The sequence below is a fragment of the Ceratotherium simum genome, chromosome 40 (assembly GCF_057802395.1).
Source record: "Ceratotherium simum simum isolate JZ-2026a chromosome 40, ASM5780239v1, whole genome shotgun sequence".
NCBI lineage: Eukaryota > Metazoa > Chordata > Mammalia > Perissodactyla > Rhinocerotidae > Ceratotherium > Ceratotherium simum.
The window spans coordinates 5342186-5362645 of NC_141939.1; the positions used below are offsets into that span (position 1 = coordinate 5342186).

Here is a 20460-nt window from a genome sequence, read left to right on the forward strand (position 1 = left end):
TGAGACGCCACTGAACACATAGTAGAATGGCTAAAATCCAAAACACTAACGACACCAAATGCTGGCAAGGATGTGGAACAACAGGAACTCTTATTCATTGCTGGTGGGAATGCAAAATGGTACAGCCACTTTGGAATGTAGTTTGGCAGTTTCTTACAAAGCTAAACATAAGTTGACCATATGATCCAGCAATTGTGCTTCTAAGTATTTACCTAACTCAGTTGAAAACTTATGTCCGACACATAACAATCGACACACAAATGTTTATAGCACCTTTTTTCATAATTGTCAAAAACTGGAAGCAACCAAGATGCCCTTCAATATGTGAATGGATAAACAAACTGTGGTATATCCATACAATGGAATATTAGTCAGTGATAAAGACAAATGAGTTATCAAGCCATGGAAGACATGGAGGACACTTACATGCACATTGCTAAGTGAGAGAAGCCAGTCTAAAAAGGTTACATACTGTATAATTCAAAATATATGACATTCTTGAAAAGACAAAACTATAGACAGTAAAAAATCAGTAGTTGCCAAGGGCTTGGGGGGAGGGGTGGAAGGATGGATAAGTGAAGCAAAGGGTATTTTAAAGCAATGAAACTATTCTGTATCATACTGTAATGGTAGATGTATGACATTATGCATCTGTCAAAACTTATAGCACTTTACAACACAGAGTAAACTTCAATGTGTGCAAATTTAAAAAATAATAATTTAGGATGTCAATGGATACATATGAATTATTTAATTAACTTATAAATGGGGGCAAAGAGATAAATGTCCGGTGCAGAAAAATTCCAAATAAATTATGTAGATACTCTGCCCTGAAGGAGGCGGAGCATAACTCCTCACTCAAGTGTGGGCTGCACATAGTTATCTTTCTTACGAAGAATGTAGTATGGAAAGGGAGAAAAAGAGTAGCTTTACAGTAGAGAATCCTGACAAATACTACTTCAGCCAGGCGATCAAAGTCAACATCAATAGTCATGAATCATGTTGAGTGTACATACCCTTGATATGATATAATGAAAATGACACTTTACTTCCATGATCTTCCTCTCCCAAACCTATAACCCCAGTCTAATCCTGAGAAAAATATCAGACAAATTTCAATAGAAAGGCATCTTACAATATGCCTGACCAGTACTCGTCAAAACTGTCGAGGTTATCAATAACAAGGAAGATCTGAGAAAATGTCACAGCCGTGAGGAGCCTAAGGAGACAAGGAAACAAAATGTAATGTGGTACGCTGGATGGAATCTTGGAAGAGATAAAAAGATATTTGGTGAAAACTAAGGAAATGTGAATAAATTATGGTTTTAGTTAAGAATAGTGTATCAATAGTGGTTCATTAATGGCAACAAATGTATCATATTAATGTAATATGTTGCTAGAGATAACTGTGTAGAAGTATAGGATAACTGTTTTATCTGTTCAATTTTTCAGTAATTTTTTCAGTAAATCTAAAACTATTTTATAAAATAAAGTCTATTTAAAATTTTAATTGAGCAATTATGAGCTGGGAGCATAATAAATGTGTTTTGAGAATTATTCTAAACACAAAGATTGGAAACTGTTATTTTCAAGCTTGACTCTTCAACCAAATGACACAATTTGTGCATCCTTTGTGAATATTATGAAGGCCACTGATGGGACTGATATAATTGGTAACAGAGCCTGGTGAGAAAATTTCTTATCTGGAAAGTTTAGGTTAAAACATTCACTTATTTTATTCAATTTTTCCTATCTGGTTTTAAAATAAATTAAATTGTGTTTGATTCCTTGAAGAAGAAATGCTTCATTTGCACTGATTCACTGAAGCAACAACCTCAAGACGTTCCTATCATACATCAGGCATAGCTGGATGCAAAGCCTGGAACTATGTTGCCATGGCTCTTTGCCTCCATCTCTTGACTGGTTTTCTGTTGCCTGGCTTCATTTTCAGGCTGGTCCTCTCTACATAATGGGAAAGAGGCCAGTGTCAGCCAAAAGCACACATCCGTCAGATCCGTGATTCAAAAAAAGAGAGAGAACCTCCTTTTCTAGGGTCCAGTAGTCAAATCCTACAAAAGGACTATCGTCTTCTCTGGATCACCTGCCCTTCCATTGGACCAGTCGCTGTAGAAAAAGGGATGAGGCCTTGTGATCAGCCAGGCCTGGGCCATATGCCTGTCCCCATTGCACTGTAATTGATAACTCCCATCAGAATCACATTGGATGAGTGATGGGTCTCCCCTCAAAAAGTAAAAGAGGGATGGGGTGGGCAGGCCAGTGGCGTAATGGTTACGTTCACGTGCTCCGATTCAGCGGCCTGGGGTTCGGATCCCGGGTGCGGTCCTACGCTCGGCTCATCAAGCTGTGCTGTGGCAGCGTCCCACATACAAAACAGAGGAAGATTGGCACAGATGTTAGCACAGAAACAATCTTCCTCAAGCAAAAAGACAAAGATTGGCAACAGATGTTAGCTCAGGGCCAATCTTCCTCACCAAAAAAAAAAAAGAAAAGAAAAAGAAAAAGGGGTTCAGAGCAAGCAGAAACAAGAGATGTGCATTACAGAAAGCAAGAGTGAAAAACATGAAATTCTTGAAAAAAGTTTAGAAACACAGTAATTACGTTTATTCTGATTACTTATTACAGAAGAGGAACAAATATGAATCCAAGTTTCTGATTTATTTTCAGTATTGAAGAATAATGAAGAACCATAGCTTTTATATCCTTTCAGAGTTCATTGGAGTTAAAGGAATCAAGATATTCTGTATCTGACTTACTTTAAAGGTTCTCTTAAGGTTGCGAGAATTCCACACCAGCACTGATCGTCGTTGCAGAATATCATTGAGGTCTATTGTGTGTACCACTTTTCACTGGGAAAGGGAAAAAAATGGATATAAGTATTGCATGTCTACTTAAATGCTCCAACTTTTGCTAAAAGGAACACTGATAGAAATCTTTCTAAAATGTATTTTGTAACTGTGTAGGAAGGGGTTAAGGCAATAGGCTTGGCTGCTCAAACCCTGCACATTCCCAAGGAGAGCCTGTTTTCATGACTGGTTCTTGGCCGGCTCCTGGGAAGTAAGCTCTTGGAATGTTCTGACTGATAAGACTGTTTTGCTTGCCTAAGTCTTTTAGCCATGCTGTATCAGTTTGCCCAAATATTTTATACTAACGACGTGATTTAAAGTGAATACTTGCTTTCCCTCTAGGGATTTGGACTTCAGTAAGTGACATTGGTCATGCAGATGCTGTGTGTCCATATGACTGACCTCTAACATAAACCCCTCACAAGCAGGCTCATGTGAGCTGTCCTAGTTGGCAACAGTTCACACATGTTGCCACGTTGTTGCTGGAGGAATTAAGGGCATCCTGGGGCACTCTAATGAGAATGCACTTTTGGAAGTTTGTGTGTGATTTCCTCCAGACTTCGTCCCATGTGATTTTTCCTTTTTACTCGGTATCCTTTCACTGCAACAAACTGCAACCTTGAGTATAACAACTTCTGGGTCCTGTGGGTCCTTCTAGTGAATTAGTGAGTTTCAGGATGGTCTTGGGGATCCCCAACACAATAATACCTTGTTTACTTTCTAAAATAACAGCTTTATTGAGATATAATTCACATTCCATAAAATTCACCCTCGTAAAGTGTACAATTCAGTGGTTTTTAGTATATGGACAGAATTGTGCAGCCATCACCACTATCTAAATCCAGAATATTTTCATCACTCCCAAAAGACTTCTTTACCCATTAGCAGACACTCTCCATTCTCCCCTCCTCCAGTCCCTGGAAACTACATTTTTACTTTTGTCTCTATGGCTTTGCTTATTCTGGACATGTTATATAAATGGAATCACACAATGTGTGGTCTTTTGTGACTGGCTTCTTTCACTTAGCATCTTATCAAGGCTTCTCCATGAACAGCATGTATCCGTACTTCATTCCTTTTTATTGTAAATGATATTCTACATTTTATTTGTCCGTTCATTAATTGATGGATGTTGGATTGTTTCTACTTTTTGGCTATTATGAATAATGTTGCTATGAACAATTATGTAATAATTTTTTCATGGATATGTTTTCAATTCTCTTGGTTATATACCTATGAGTGGAATTGATGGGTCGTATGGTAACTCTATGTTTAATAGTCTTGAAAATTGTTACAGTGGCTGCTCCATTTTACAAAACTACCAGCAATGTATGAGTGTTCCAATTTACCACAATTTTGCCAACACTTGTTATTGTCTGACTTTTTAAATCTTAGTCTTCTCAGAGGGTGTGAAGTGGTACCTCATTGTGATTTTGATGTGCCTTTCCCTAATGACTAATGATGTTGAACATTTTTTCATGTGCTTATTGCCTATTCATGTATCTTCTTTGGAGAAATGTCTGTTTAGATCTGTTGTCCACTTTTCAGTTGGGTTATTTGTCTTTTTATTGTTGAGTTGTAAGTGCCCTTTATATATTGTGGATTCAAGTTCCTTAAATATATATGATCTTCTAATTTTTTTTCCCCATTCTGTGGGTTGTCTTTTCACTTTCTTGATGGCATCCTTTGAAGCATAAAATGTTTTGATTTTGGTGAAGTTCAATTTACCTATTTTTTGTTGTTATTGCTCATACTTTTGTTATCACATCTAAGGAACCATTCCACAATCCAAGCTCAAAGAGATTTATTTCTATGTTTTCTTCTGATAATTTTACAGTATTAGCTTTTACTTTTAAGTTTGTGATCCATTTTGAGTTAATTTTTGTATATGGTGTAAGGATCCAAAGGCATTCTTTTGCCTGTACATATCCAATTGACCCAAGACTATTTGTTTAACAGACTATTCTTTCCCCAACTGAATTGTTTTGGTATTAATAAAATCAATAAACTATAAATGTAATGGTTTATTTCTGGACTCTCAGTTCTCTTCTCTTGATCTTCATGTCTACTACACTATCCTGACTACGTAGCTTTATAGTAAGTTTTGAAATTGGTCAAGATAAGTCCGCGAACTTTGTTCTTCTTTTTCAAGATTGTTTTGGCTATTCTAGGTCACTTCTATTTCCATATAAATTTTAGATCAGCTTGTCACTTCCTACAAAGAAGCCAGCTGGGATTTTGATAGGCATTGTGTTGAACTGTAGATCAATTTGGGGGAATATTGCCATCTTACAAGTAGTAAGTCTTCTGATCCATGAACACAAGATATCTTTTCATTGACTCAGGTTTTCTTTAATTTCTATGACCAATGTTTCAGATTTTCAGCATACAAGTCTTGGACTTCTTTTGTTAAATATATTGCTAAGTATTTTATTCTTTTTGATGCTATTATAAATGGAGTTTTTTTCTTAAATTTCATGTTTGGATTGTTCATTGCTAGTGTATGAAAATATTGATCTTGTATCCTGCATCCTTGCTGAAGTGGTTTACCGTTTTTAAATGGATACCTTAGGCTTTTTTATATATAAGATCATGTTACCTACAAACAGAGGTAGTTTTACTTCTTCCTTTTCAGTCTGAATGTCTTTATTTTTTTTCTTTGCCTACTTGCCTTAGCTGGGAACTCCAGTACAGTGTTGCATGGAGATGGCAAGAGGGGACATCATTGTCTTGTTCCCAGTCTTAAGGGTAAAGCATTCAGTCTTTCATCAAGTAAAATGTTAGCTGCGGGTTTTCAAAAATATTCTTTGATAGTTTGACGAAGTTCTCTTCTATTTCTAGCTTGTTGAGTTTTGGGTGTTGAATTTTGTCAAATGATTCTTCTGCATCTAATGAGATAATCACGTGGTTTTTGTCTTTTATTAATGTGGTATATTACCTTAATTGATTGTTAAACTAACCTTATATTCCTGGGATAAATCTCACTTGGTCATAGCATATAACCTTTTCCATATGTTACTAGAGTCGGTAGGCTAGTATTTTTTTTTTTTTTTGGAGGATTTTTGTCTCTATATTCATAAGGGATATTGGTCTGTAGTTTTGTTTCATTCTGATTTCCATGTCTGGTTTTGGTATCTGAGTAATACAGGCCTCATAGAAAGAGTATGGAAGAGCTTCCTCCTCTTCTAATTTCTATAAGAGTTTGTAGAGGATTCTTTAAATATTTGTTAAAATTCATTATGCAAGACATCTGGGCCTGAAGGTTTTTTGTTTTTTGTTTTTTACAGGATGTTTAAAGTTACTAATTCAATTTTTTTCTTGTTATAGGTCTATTTTTTATTTCTTTTGAGTTTGTTTCGTTTGTTTCTTTCCAGGAATTTTTCCACTTCATCTAAGTTACGTAGAGTTTTATAATCCTTGTTACTTATGTAAGGTCAGTAGTGATGTCTCCCCTCTCATTCCTAATTTTAGTAATTTGAATTTTCTCTCTCTTTTTTTCTTGGTTAATCTAGCTAAAGGTTTGTCAAAATTGTTAATATTTTCAAAGAACCAACTTTTGCTTTTATTGATTTTTCTCTGTTTTTCTATTCTGTATTTCATTTGTTTCCATTCTAATCTTTATTTCCTTCCTTCTGCTTCTTTTGATTTGTTATTTTTCTAGTTTCTTAAGGAGAAAGGTTAGGTTACTAATTTTAGATCTTGGTTCTTTTTTAATATAGGTGTTTCCAGTCATACATTTTCCTCTAAGCACTGCTTTAGCTGCATCCCAAAAGTTTTGGTATGTTGAGTTTTCATTTTACTTTTTCTCAAAATATTTTCTCACTTCCTTTTTGAGTTCTTTTTTGACCCCTTGGTTATTGAGGGCTGTGTTTAATTTCCACGTACTTGTAATTTACTGCTGTTGTTGATTTCTATTTTAATACTATTGTAGTCAGAGAACATACTACATATGATTTCAATCCTTTTTAATTTGTTTAGGCTTTTTTATGGCCTACCATATAGTCTATCCTGGAGAATGTTTCATGTATAATTGAGCAGTATGTATGTGTGTTCTGCTATTGTTGGGTGGAATGTTCTATAGCTATCAGTTAAGTCTAGTTGGTTTATAGTGTTGTTCAAGTCTTCTGTTTATTTCTTAATCTTCTTCTTCATTGTTTTATCCATTATCTAGAGTATTGACATCTTCAACTATTACTATTACATTGTCTACTTCTTACTTAAATTCTGTCAGTTTGGCCTCATGTATTTTGGGTCTCTTTTGGGGAAGCATTATTTATATATTTTTTTAATTTATTTATTTATTTATTTATTTTTTTCCCCCAAAGCCCCAGTAGATAGTTGTATGTCATAGTTGCACATCCTTCTAGCTGCTGTATGTGGGACGCGGCCTCAGCATGGCCGGAGAAGCGGTGCGTCGGTGCCCGCCCGGGATCCGAACCCGGGCCGCCAGCAGCGGAGCGCACGCACTTAACCACTAAGCCACGGGGCCGGCCCGGGAAGCATTATTTTTATAATTATTATATCTTCCTGATGGATTGACCCTCATAAAATTTTCCTCTTTGTCTGTAGTAATAGTTTTTTGTTTTAAAGCTTGTTTTGTCTAATGTTGGTATAACTTCTGCAAAACTCTATTGGCTACTGCTTCCATGGTATACTTTGTCCATCATTTATCTTCAACCTATTTATACTTTTGAATTTTAAATTTGTTTCTGTAGACAGCACATAGCTGGATCATGTTTTTTTCTTTTTTAAATCCTTCTGCCAATCTCTGCCTTTTAATTGGAGTGTGTAATTTATTTACATTTAATATAATTTGTGATAAGGTAGGACTTATGTCTGCCATTTTGCTATTTGTTGTCTATATATCTTATATCCTTTTTGTTCCTCTCTTCCTCTATCACTGCCTTCTTTTGTAGTAAATAGATATGTTCTGGTATACTATTTTAATTCCTTTCTTTCTTTTAATATCTATCTATATCTATATCTATATCCATACTTCGTGTTTGCCCTGGGAATTACAATTATCATCTTAATTCAAAACAATCTAGTTTGTATTAATACTAACTTAATTTCAGTGGTATACAGAAATTTTGCTCCAATTAAGCTGTTTTCTCCCCACTCTTTTGTGCTATTATTCTCATACATATTATATCTTTTTGTGCTATTATTTTTGTACTATTATTGTCATACATATCTTTTTGTGCTATTATTTTTGTGCTATTATTGTCATACATATTATATCTTTTTCACATTATGATCCCATCAACACAGATTTATATTGATTGTTTTATGTAGTTCTCTTTTAAATCAGAGAGGAGAAGAAAATCTTTTTTAATCAGAAAAGAAGAAAAAGTTACAAGCCAATTTTTACCTTTGTATTTACCTTTAGTTTTTATTTCTTTGTGTAAATTTGAGTTACTTTCTAGTGTCCTTTCATTTGAGCCTGAAGAACTCCATTTAGTATTTCTTACAGAGTGGGTCAGCTAGCAGTGGATTCTCTCAGTTGTGTTTATTTGGGAATATCTTAATTTCTCCTTCATTTTTGAAGGAGAGTTTTGCTGAATATAGAATTCCAGGTTTATAGCCTTTTTCTTTCTATACTTTGAATACGTCATCTTATTGCCTTCTGGGCTCCATCATTTCTGGTGAGAAAATAGTTGTTAATTTTATTGAGGAGCGCTTGTACATGATGAATTGCTTCTCTGTTGGTACTTGCAAGATTCTATCTTTAGTTTTTGATAGTTTGATTATAATGTGTCTAGGTGTGGATCTCTTTGAATTTATCCCAGTTGGAGTTTATTGAACTTCTTGGATGTGGAGATTAGTGCTTTTCATCAAATTTGGAAGTGGTAGCCATTATTTCTTCAAATATTTTTTCTGTACCTTTCTCTCTCCTCTCCTTCTGGGACTCCCATTATGTGTATGTTGATATGCTAGATGGTGTCCCACAGATAACTGCGGCTCTGTTCATATTTCTTTATTCTTTTTTCTTTATGTTCCTCAGACTCGGCAATATCAATTGACCTATTTTCAAGCGCTAATTCTTTCTTCTGCCAGCTCAGTCCTGCTGTTGTACCCCTCTAAAAGATTTTTCATTTCAGTTACTGTACCTTTTAATTATAGGATTTCTGTTTGGTTCTTTTTTATAATTCTTATCTCTTTATTGACATTCTCTTTTTGTTGCTCTCATACTTTCTTTTAATTTTTGAGACATGGTTTCTTTTAGTTCTTTGAACTTATTTTAGTTCTTTGAACATATTTATAGTAACTGAGGTAAAGTCTTTGTCTACTAAGTTCAACATTTGTGTTTTCTCATGGATAGTCTATTGACTACCTTTTAGCCTGTGTCTTTTCATATTTCTTTGGTGTCTCATAACTTTTTGTTTAAAATTGGACCATTTTAAATAATATAATGTGGTAATTCTGGAAATCATATTTTCTTCTACCCCACCGTTTGTTGTTGCTTTTTGTTTGTTTAGTGGCTCTCTTGGCATAATTCAGTAAAGTCTGTATTCTTTGTCATTTGTAGCCAATGAAGTCATTGCTTGCTTAGCTTAATGATTTGGTAATGATTAGAAAAAGTATTCTCAAATGCTGGAAACAATATGTCTTCCTGTCTTTATGGAGAGGCTCTGTGTGTATGTTGAGGCATGTCTTCAATGCTCAGGCAGGCAGTTTATAACTCTGTCTTGGCCTTCACTTCTTGGTTGCTTAAATCCTCAAGGTCATCCAGAAGTGAGAGATAACCTTCTCAATCTTTCTTTGGGTGTGTGCACAACTGTATACATGTGGGCATGCTTTTAGATTTCCAGAAATATGTCAGATCTTTCCAAAGTCCCCCATGGACATCTATTCCTCATTATTTCCTTTTAAGTTATTTGGTCAGCCTTTTGTTAGCTCCAACTGGTGTCACCACCTGAGGCAGCTGCAGTGTTAAACAACTGTTGCTGACAGCTTTCACCCAATGCCCTGGGGATAGGGCCATTTGCACAGAGTAAGCTCTGAGTCAGGTCAATTAAAGACAAGCCCTGAGAATGGAGTTTTTCCAGTAAACTGCCAGACCAGTCAGTGTCAAGTCTCTGGGGATAGGGCTCGTTGAGGTGCTCCAAATCCTTTTTGCCCCTCCAGTGCCTGCTAGGCTACTGGTTTTCTCAGCTACTATGGCAGCAGAGCTGTTGGTTTTCAAGGTTACATATATTCTCCAATGAAAACACATATATCATGTTTAATGGTCCAAAAAGAAATTCTCATGTAGCTTGGTTCTAGTCCCCAAATTAAGACTGCTCAGCTCTTAATTATCGTATTTAGTCATGTATCACTTACTGATAAGGACACACTCTGAGAAATGTATCGTTAGGTGATTTCATCATTGTGCGAGCATCATAGGGTATATTTACACAAACCTAGACGGTATAGCCTATTGCTCCTGGGCTGTACTGAATTGCTTACTGTACTGAATACTGTAAGCAATTGTAACACAATGGGAAGTATTTGGGTATCTAAACATATAAAAGTAAAAATACAATATAAAAAATAAAAAATGGTACACCTGTATAGGGTACTTACCATGAATGGAGCTTACAGGACTGGAAATTGCTCTGGGTGAGTGAGTGAGTGAGTGGTGAGTGAATGTGAAGGCCTAGGACATTACTGTACACCACTGTGGACTTTATAAACACTATACACTTAGGCTACACTAAATTTATAAAAAAATATTTTTATTTTTTGAATAATAAATTAACCTCAGCTTACTGTAACTTTTTTACTTTATAAACTTTTTAATTTTTTAAAACTTTTTGACTCTTTTGTAAAAATACTTAGCTTAAAACACAAACACATTGTATGGCTGACCAAAAATATTTTCTTTCTTTATATCCTTATAAATTTTTTCCTATTTTATATATTTTAATTTTTTTGTGAGGAGGATCAGCCCTGAGCTAACATCCAATGCCAATCCTCCGCTTTTTGCTGAGGAAGACTGGCCCTGAGCTAACATCCGTGCCGATCTTCCTCCACTTTATGTGGGATGCCACCACAGCATGGCCTGACAAGCGGTGCGTCAGTGCGCGCCCGGGATCTGAACCCCGGCCGCCAGCAGCAGAGTGCGCGCACTTAACTGCTATGCCATGGTGCCGGCCCCAGTTTTTTCCTATTTTATTTTATTTATTTATTTATTTTTTTTTTAAAGATTTTATTTATTTATTTTTTCCCCCCAAAGCCCCAGTAGATAGTTGTATGTCATAGCTACACATCCTTCTAGTTGCCATATGTGGGACGCAGCCTCAGCATGGCCAGAGAAGCGGTGCTTCGGTGCACGCCCGGGATCCGAACCCGGGCCGCCAGCAGCGGAGCGTGCGCACTTAACTGCTAAGCCACGGGGCCGGCCCTTTTCCTATTTTAAATTTTATTTTTTTTTACTTTTTAAACTTTTTTGTTAAAAACTAAGACAAAACCACACACATTAGCGTAGGCCTACACAGAATCAGGATCATCAATATCATTGTCTTCCATTTCTATATCTTTTTTTTAAATCATTTTATTGAGGTCATATTAGCTTATAACATTGTGTAAATTCCAGGTGTACATTATTATTTCAGTTTCTGTATAGACTGCATTGTGTTCACCACCTATAGTCGAGTTTTTATCCATCACCAGAGAGGTTTCATCTATATGGAATATTTGCTCTGGCAAGTAATTTTCCTCCATAATCAGCTCATCTAGAGTTTCCCAAAGTTCTTCAGCTGCCTTCACATCAGCACTCACAGATTTACCATTCACTTTCACGTTATGTAATGAATAACGATTCCTGAATTGTTTAAACCACCCAGAGCTAGCAGTAAGTTCAACATCGTAGTTGGGTCCAGCCTTTTCATTCAACATCACAAACAAACTTTTTGCTTTGGCTGTGATCATCATGGTGCTGAGAGGGATACACTTCTGTGTCTGGTCTTTAATCTAGGTCATTAGAAGTTTCTCCATATCTGATATAGGCCCTTCTCAAATTTTTGTTAGTCTTGTTGCCTTCAATGAAGCACATCCTCTAACAGCTTCCATCACTTTGTTCTTGTTCTTCAAGATCGTAGCTATGGTGGAACGGGACACGCCTGACCGGTGAGCAATAACCATCACTGATTTTCCACCTCCGCAGTCTTTAATCACTTTTAATTTTGTTTCCAGGTCAATCATTCAACATGGCCTTTTACTGGCGACATAAGCAGTGGATTTTTTATGCTTAGGAGCCATGATGAACAAAAGAACACTAGATTAAATCAAGCACAAGAGAAAATGATTCAATCAAGAGAGAGTAAACACAAGATGTATGAGGCTGCTGCCAGAGTAACACGGCATACTGTTTTACAGTAAACTTTTTTTTATCAGTGGAAAGAGTACCTTCTAAAATAATAATTAAAAGTATAGTATAGTAAATACATAAACCAGTAACAGTCGTTTATTATCATTATCGAGTATTATGCACTATACGTAATTGTACATGCTGTACTTTTATATGACTGGCACTGCAGTAGGTTAGTTTACACCAGCATCACCACAAACACGTGAGTAATGTGTTGCGCTAGGATATTAGGATGGCTACAATGTCACTAGGTGATAGGAATTTTTCAGCTCCATTGTAATCTTGTGGGACTACTGTTGTACATGCAGTCCCATTGTTGACCAAACGTCATTTTGTGGCACACGGCTGCATAGATTACCTAAATCAGCTTACTTAGTGTACATAGATTATCTAGGTCCACCTGTTTATCAGAATCTCCTGGAGGGCTTGTTAAAATACAGATTGCTGGCATCACTTTCAGAGTTTCTGATTCAGCAGGTCTGGCATGGGGCCTGGGAATTTGCATCTCTAGCAAGTTTTGAGAGGATGTTAATGCTGCTGGTTGGGGACCCCATGTTGAGAGCTTCTAAAGGATGGGGATACTTTCCCACCAGCACACTTCTAGGATACTTTCTTCTATCATGCTGTGATGTTTATGGAATGCAAAGCACGGTATTTACTAACAAACTTGCCTTCCTTTTCTCTTGATAATGTTCACTCTACTACGGAATTGGGGTCTCATTCCTTGCTACACTGAAAACGTGATTAATCTTTTAAGATTATCCTGAATTATACAGCAGTCAAGTGACAAATGTTATTGGAAGCCTGATCCTCATTCAGTGTTTGTTACTATGCTAAATGAATGAATTGTTGAAATTGGGCTGATGTCTATTTTTAAATGTTTGTGAATTTCCATTTGTTTCTTTTTTTAAAGCTAATGATTTAAAAACTCTCTTGGCATGGGGCCGGCCCCGTGGCTTAGCGGTTAAGTGTGCGCGCTCCACTGCTGGCGGCCCAGGTTCGGATCCTGGGCGCACACCGATGCACTGCTTCTCCGGCCATGCTGAGGCCGCGTCCCACATACAGCAGCTAGAAGGATGTGCAGCTATGACATACAACTATCTACTGGGGCTTTAGGGGGAAAAAATAAATAAATAAAATCTTTAAAAACTCTCTTGGCTTGATTAAAGGTAACATAGCCATAAAATGTATCGTCTGAACACTTTTGAGAGTGAAAGGGGCCCCTACTAATAATTTTCCTGGATAAAAGGTGTAAACTGGGACTGTCTCAGGTAAACCAGGTATGTTGGTCACCTTAATTTTATTTATTTATTTAGTGAGGTGGGCTAGCCCTGAGCTAACATCCGATGCCAAGCCTCCTCTTTTTTGCTGAGGAAGATTGGCCCTGGGCTAACATCCGTGCCCATCTTCCTCTACTTTATATGGGATGCCACCACAGCACGGCTTAACAAGCAGGGTGTGCGTATGCACCGAGGATCTGAACCTGTGAACCCCGGGCTTCCAAAGTGGAGCATGTGCACTTAACTGCTGTGCCACTGGGCCAGCCCCTGGTCACCTTAATTTTAGAAAATAAAATATAAAAATATGTTTGCATTTCCACAAGTTTGTTTGATTTTATTGGATTTAATTTTATACTAGGGTTAAAGTTCTGCCAATATTTCTTTCCATTTATCCGAAGAAATAATAAAAAGCATTTTGTTAATAAATTACTTTTCAGAAGAGAAATAAACTAAAAAGTCAGAAATTAAACTTCAAAAATAGTTTTATATTTGCTTATTTTTATTCCAGACTATTGTCTGCATTTGGTTTTTGGGACATGGGTAGGTTCAGATCTAATTCTAAATGAGATCAGAGAAGTCTTGTTTAATTTTCATTTCTAACAGGTTAATAGCTTTCCTTTTTTTTGCAGGGAAGGATTTGCCCTGAGCTAACATCTGCTGCCAATCTTCCTCTTTTTTTTTTTTCTTTTTCTCCCCAAAGCCCCAGTGCATGGTTGTATATCCTAGCTGTAAGTCCTTCTAGTTCTTCTATGTGAGCCACAGCCACAGCATGGCAACTGACAGACAGGTGATGGTGTGGTTCCGAGACCCTGAGACAGAAGTGGACCCTGGCCAGTGAAGCAGTGAGCACCAAATTTTAACCACTAGTCCATCAGGGCTGGCTCAGCTTTCTTTTTTAAAGCAAATTATAAATGCTTGCTTTTATACCTGAGGGATGTGAACTCTGACCTAGAAGTGTTCTGGTGTATTGAATTAATATAGTTTTCATTTAAGATTTTTTTTTCAATTATTTTATTGAGGTCATAATGGTTTATAATATTGTGTAATTTCAGGTGTACATTATTATTTATCAGTTTCTGTATAGACTGTATCATGCTCACCACCAACCGTCTAATTTTTATCCATCACCCTACATGTATGATCCTCTACTCCTTTAACCCACCCCCTCGTTTAAGAATTTTTAAGGAGAATTTTTTTTCTGATAAAATTTAAAGTCACCATGATAAAATAAATGTTTATATTCAGTCCAGTATTTACCTTTGCTTAAGCAGAAATATTACGGTTTAAAGTCACATTAAAGTGAAAAATTTCTTCCCAAACTTCTGAATATTGTATGTTTTTTCCTGTGGAAAAACAGAACTTGGGAGAAGGGTAAGGAGCTGACATTTGGTGCGAGTCCACAAATGTCTGTCTCTACAACACGCCAGAACAGGTATGGAAGGGTGTCAGCAGTTTCTTGTTGCTTATCTGTATTGTGAAAGCCTGATTTTAATTGCACATGTTTCTGGGTTGTACGTTCAGTTTCCTAAGCGTATCCCAGGGAGTGCGTACCTTTGCACCACGGGGAGCACGCTCACCCTGGGGCAAAGGGCCGGAGCTCTTCACCCGGTCGCGGCTCTTCCGTGGAACCTTCTTCCCTGGGGCTGTGTCAGGGCCTCAGAAGTCGCAGCATATGTGAGGGCGAAAATGCAGGCCATTCGCTTCCAGCCGAGAGCGCGGTCTCGCGGGGGCCCGGCAGCAGCAGCCAGCACGCGCGGCTCGGGCGCCGGGGGGCGGGCCCGGCGGGCTGGGGGCGGGCCCGGCGGGCTGGGGGCGGGCCCGGCGGGCTGGGGGCGGGCCCGGGTCCGGGGCTCGAGGAGCGCGCCTGCGCGGCGAGGGCCGGGGCCGGGGCGGGGCTGCGCGGGGCCTGTGGAGCGGCGGCGGCGGCGAGGTTCGGGCTGCGGGCGGGCGGCGGGTTTGCGGCTGGGGTGGCCGCCGCGGGCCGGGGCAGGAGGACCGGCGGCTGGGGCCGCGCCGCAGCCCGCGACTTGGCGACCGAGCGGCAGCGCTGCTGCGGCGGGGCTCGGGCGCGCGGCCCGGCGGCACCGAGGACGGCGGGGCGGCAGGGCGCGGGCGCCGCGGGCCGGGGCGCGCCGGGTAGGTGAGCCGGGCCGGGCCGGGGGCAGGGGCGGCGCGGCGGCTGCGGGGAGCCGGGGCCCGGGCTGCACCCGGGCGGGGCGGGGCGCGCATCCCCAGACCCGGTGCGCCCGCCGGGGACGGCGGCGCCCGCGGTTGTCATGGAAATCGCACAGCCTAGCGGTTCACCTGCGGTTGCGTCTTCGGGGAGCAGTCCAACCCTGGCCGACCCCCTGCAAGACCAAGACCCGGGCGGTCTCGGCCGAGTGGAGCGCGAGGCTGGAGCGGGTGGCGGGGAGCCGGGATGCAGGTCGCGGCGCCCCGAGGTCGGGTCCTGGCGCCTGCTTGGTGCGTCTTCAGGGCTGGATCTGGGGACTCCAGACGCTGAAGGCCTTGCTGTGTTTCGGGTGGAAACATAACCGGGTGAAGAAACCGTGCATCTCAGTGTAGGAAATCTGGTCTCCATCCTCTCGACGCTGCCCTGTTCTGCCGGCCCATAGCGCCAGACGTTTCTGGCATCTGTGCTTCGTATATTTTCTTTTTTTCTGGCTTTGCTAGTCCGTTAATTGAGGGCTGAGAAATTTGCAGGGATCTGTGACCGTTTCTGGAAAAGCCAATTATGAGTGTGTCGGCCATAGAAGACTGAAACACTCAAAATGTCAAACGTGAATTTATGTCTTTGTGGGCGAAGGGAGCGGTGGTGGCTGGGCTTTCCCTCCCCCTTGTCGCCTGCCCTCTGACATTACATAATGATGTGTTCCTCTTGCCCCGAGTTCATCCCTAATGACAGATCATGAAAATATTCCTCTGGGTAAGAAAAAAGTATGGGCAGTTGTAATGCCCATCTTCTTGTCTTTTGCTTGGAGACGGAACGTGTATTGTATTGGGAGGCTGCCTAAGAGTAGAATTTGATTTATCACCTGCCCCTTAGGGCATCTAAACCAAGGGAATAGGAGGGGGTGGGGTGGCAATTTGAATGTTGCAGTGGAATTCTGCCTGATTCATCTCTGTTGACAGTGGGACTGTCAACATTCACATTCATCTGTGTGGACTGTGGGCAAGCCAGTGGGGCTGGGGACAGAACAGGCTGCCTTGGGTGTGAATCCTGGATCTGCCACTTGCTAACTCTGGTTCTCAATTTTCTCATCTCTAGAAGGCGAGAACAGAACCTACTTTGCTGAGTTTGTTTTGGAATCTAGATGCGGTTGGCGTTGGTACATGCACATAGAATAGCTATAGGTTGCCCTAGAATTAAGCCTGATTTTTCTTTGCTTGAAAACAGGCTTTCTTAATAGGAATTTTGTCTTTGGAGCTAGGCTAGGGCCTTTGTTTTGGAGGTTCTTTGCTGAAATGTTTACTCTTGCAAGATTCAATTCATTGGTTTCTTTGGAGAGGTGAATGATGGTGCCCACGTGGGAAGGTCTGGGGTGGTTCTGTTGGATGGTTGGTATCAGAAGACCATGATGCTGTGCCAGGGGTTGTGTTCGTTGTATGTGAACGGAGCCCCAGAAGGCCTTGTTTCCTGAGGTGTCTTGTACACACATCTCTGCAGCAACAAGCCAAAGTTACTGGGAGAGTTTGCCCTGAACACAGGGTTTAAATGAATGGATGTTGGACCAATTCAAAGAGAAAGGAGGGCTGTATTTCTGCTGAGCTCAGCAATAGAGTTAGTCATACTAATTCTCATAGCTACTTTACTTATCTATTTTTCATTAGGCTTATGCTATCTCAGAGTGTTTATCTGCTCATGTACAAGGCTTGTCTCCCAACTAAACTTGAAGTTGAGGGTAGACATTATAGTTTATCTCATTGTTTTGGAAACTAGATATTTTGTCCAATTGCTGTTAAACTGAATATTAAGATCTTTTAAAAAGTTACTTTAAGGGCCGGCCCCGTGGCTTAGCGGTTAAGTGCACGCGCTCCACTGCTGGTGGCCCGGGTTCGGATCCCCGGCATGCACCGACACACCGCTTCTCCGGCCATGCTGAGGCCGCGTCCCACATACAGCAACTAGAAGGATGTGCAGCTATGACATACAACTATCTACTGGGGCTTTGGGGGAAAAAATAAATAAATAAAATCTTTAAAAAAAAAAAAAAGTTACTTTAAGGAAAGGATGAAATAAACTAATATACATGAAAGGTTGTTGTAAACTGTGAAGCACCAGAGAGATGGAGTGTATATGACAGAGAGAACTATTGACCCTGCAAGTCCCTTTAGCCAGCTGCCTACCTGGGAGCCTTCTTTGCAGCCAGCAAATCTGCAAATGCACCAGAGGAATGGAATGGGAAGGCGAGTGGGACCAACTGACCCCTGACCCCCACCCCATGGCTTTAACATCTTAGGAATCCAATAAGACAGAGTGGAGGGGGAGACTTTGGATCAAAACTATTTTATCCTGTTTTTTTTTAATGAAAAACTCCTTTATAGATTACATATTCCAGGAAGGTCCCCATAGCATCATCAGCTACTCATGGTGTCAGGATGCTTTGGCTTTCATGGAGGAAAAAATAGCACAAATCTGCAGTGAAGAAGGCTTGATTTTGTTGTTGCTTCTTTTGTGGAACTTGACTAATGAGCTGTTCTTGAGAGATTCATCAAAACAGCTTTTTCCAGTGTCCTGGAACTAAAGCTCTGTGAGGAGAGCATATTCTGGGGGAGACCAGTAGTAACACCGGGGCAGCCCTGCTTCATTTTCTCTCTGTGCTTTTAAGAAAAATGCCATCATGAACCTAATCCCCAGGAATTTACCTATATTTCTATAGATAGACGCACCTTGCTCTCTTTAAATTTTTTTTTTTATTATTTCAGGTTCACTGAAAAGTTGTGAGAATAATCCAAAGACTTCCCAGATACGCTTTACCCAGATTCTCCAAATGTTGACATTTGCTGCATTTGCTTTATCCTCCTTTCATATCTGTGTGCGTGATTACTTTTTTCTGAACTGTTTAATGGTAAATTACAGACTTGATGCCCTTTTACCTCTAAATACTTTATTGTGTATTTCCTAAAAACAAGGGCATTCTCTTGCATAACAACAGTACAATTATTAAAAATCAGGAAGTTAAATGTTGATACAACACTATTATTTAATCTACAGGTCTTTTTCAGATCTTGCCAATAGCCCAAATAATGTCCTTTAGAGCAAAAAAAAAAAAAATCTAAGATTATGCATTGCATTAAGTTGTCCTATCTCTTTAGTCTCCTTTAATCTGCAACAGTTTCTGAATCTTTCTTTGTATTTCATGATATTGACATTTTTGAAGACTACTGCCTGTCTTTTGGATAAAGTCCATCAATTTCAGTTTGCCTGCGTTTTCCTCATGATTAGGTTCATATGATGCACTTTTGGCAGGAGTAGCACAGCGGTGATGCTGTGGGCATCTTAGCAAGTCCTATCAGGAAGAGGCATATGCTGTCGATTAGTCCCATTCACTGGGCATGTTAACTTGGATCGCTTGATTAAGGTGGTGTCTGCCAGGTTCCCTCACAGAAAAGTTACCATGTTTCCCTTTGTAATTAACATGTATCGCGTAGTAAGGTAACATGAGACTAGTAAATATACTGTTATTCTTCATACCTCCACCGACTGGTTTTAGAATCCATTGATGATTCTTACCTGAATCACTTATGATAATTGACAGATGGTGATTTTCTAATTCCATATTTCTTTCTACACTTATTAGTTGGAACTGGACTGAGAGGAAGAACTTCTCTTTCTCCCTTATTTATTCTTTGATTTACAGCTCTACACTCATGAATTCTTGCTTCATGCAATAGATTTTAGTCTGTTACTCTCACTATTCATTGTTCTGCATATACAAATGTTAAACAGTGATCACATTACATATTGGGTGATAATCAAATGGCTGATAAAATGGAATAATTGACAGAGCCCAATTAAGATGGGGATATGTGCCAAGAAATGTCAAGATACCCCAGAATCTTCCAAGCATTGTTACTCCTCTGATTTAGAAGAGGAGAGAGAGGTGGGTGAATGGATGGGCCTTCGGGAAACACCTTGCTGGTAGACGCTGCCCGCCTCAGGGGGAAGAGAAGGGCGCTTTTGGATTTTGCCCCCAAGTTGCGGTGACTTGGTGAAGTCATGCCCGAATTGCACCTCCTCCTTCCTCCTTCATCCAGTGGAAGTGAGTCCCTTCTTTCTCCCTCGCTCGGCCCCCAATCCGACAAGGAAGTGGAGCTGTGATAGTGCCTGTGGGCTGCGTGGGTCAAGTGTTATGTGTTCTTAATCTAGCCGGCATAGGGGTGAGACACACATACACACACGCACACACAGTGTCTGTTTAGGGAAGTGCTTCTTTAGTCTGTGGCCTTGGAAATCAGACTCCTGCCTCTTCCCTCTTTCACTTTCTCTCCTGCAGTGATTCAGCAGTAGCTTTCTCTAGAGTAAAGAAGCTTAGTGTCAGAGACCCTGGAGGACCCCGGAGATGGCCATGGAGATCGGAGCTGCCTGTATACCATGCTGACAAAGCTCTTCCTGGTCCAAGGAGAGCATCTGGTGCCTTTCCCTGGCTCCTCCAACCTGCGTTCCGTCCCCACATCCCTCCTTCTGGGCCTTTTGCAGACAGTCCCCCAGTACAACTACAGAGCTTCTGTGTTGGAGCCCAAATCCTTGTCATTTTCCCGTGGACTGATGGAGACCACTTTACTCCCTGATGTTTCCCCCTGATAATTTATTCACACTTGTTGTCTGGTTCAGGTCTGGACTTTCTCTTTGTGGCAGCTTGACATCCTTCCTTGACTTTTCCATCTACCTCTCCTTGACCTCGTTTTACCCTATTTTTGACTTATTTCCTATTAACCACTCCAGACCTTTTATGTAACAGGT

The 20460-nt window shown here is 40.0% G+C and overlaps 1 protein-coding gene across 7 annotated transcripts in view; it reads left to right on the forward strand.

The window, feature by feature from the left end:
• Nucleotides 1–15406: 15406 nt before the first annotated feature.
• Nucleotides 15407–20460, forward strand: part of INPP4A (inositol polyphosphate-4-phosphatase type I A) — a 136456-nt gene continuing 131402 nt past the window's right edge. For 3 of the 7 annotated variants that reach the window (XM_087426184.1, XM_087426192.1, XM_087426193.1), the window contains exon 1: nt 15489–15632. The gene's annotated coding sequence lies outside the window, so the exon portion shown is untranslated. Of the gene's footprint in view, nt 15427–15487; nt 15637–20460 lie in introns of those variants that run through there. The other 4 variants (XM_087426190.1, XM_087426191.1, XM_087426189.1 and 1 more) reach the window with 3 other exon arrangements.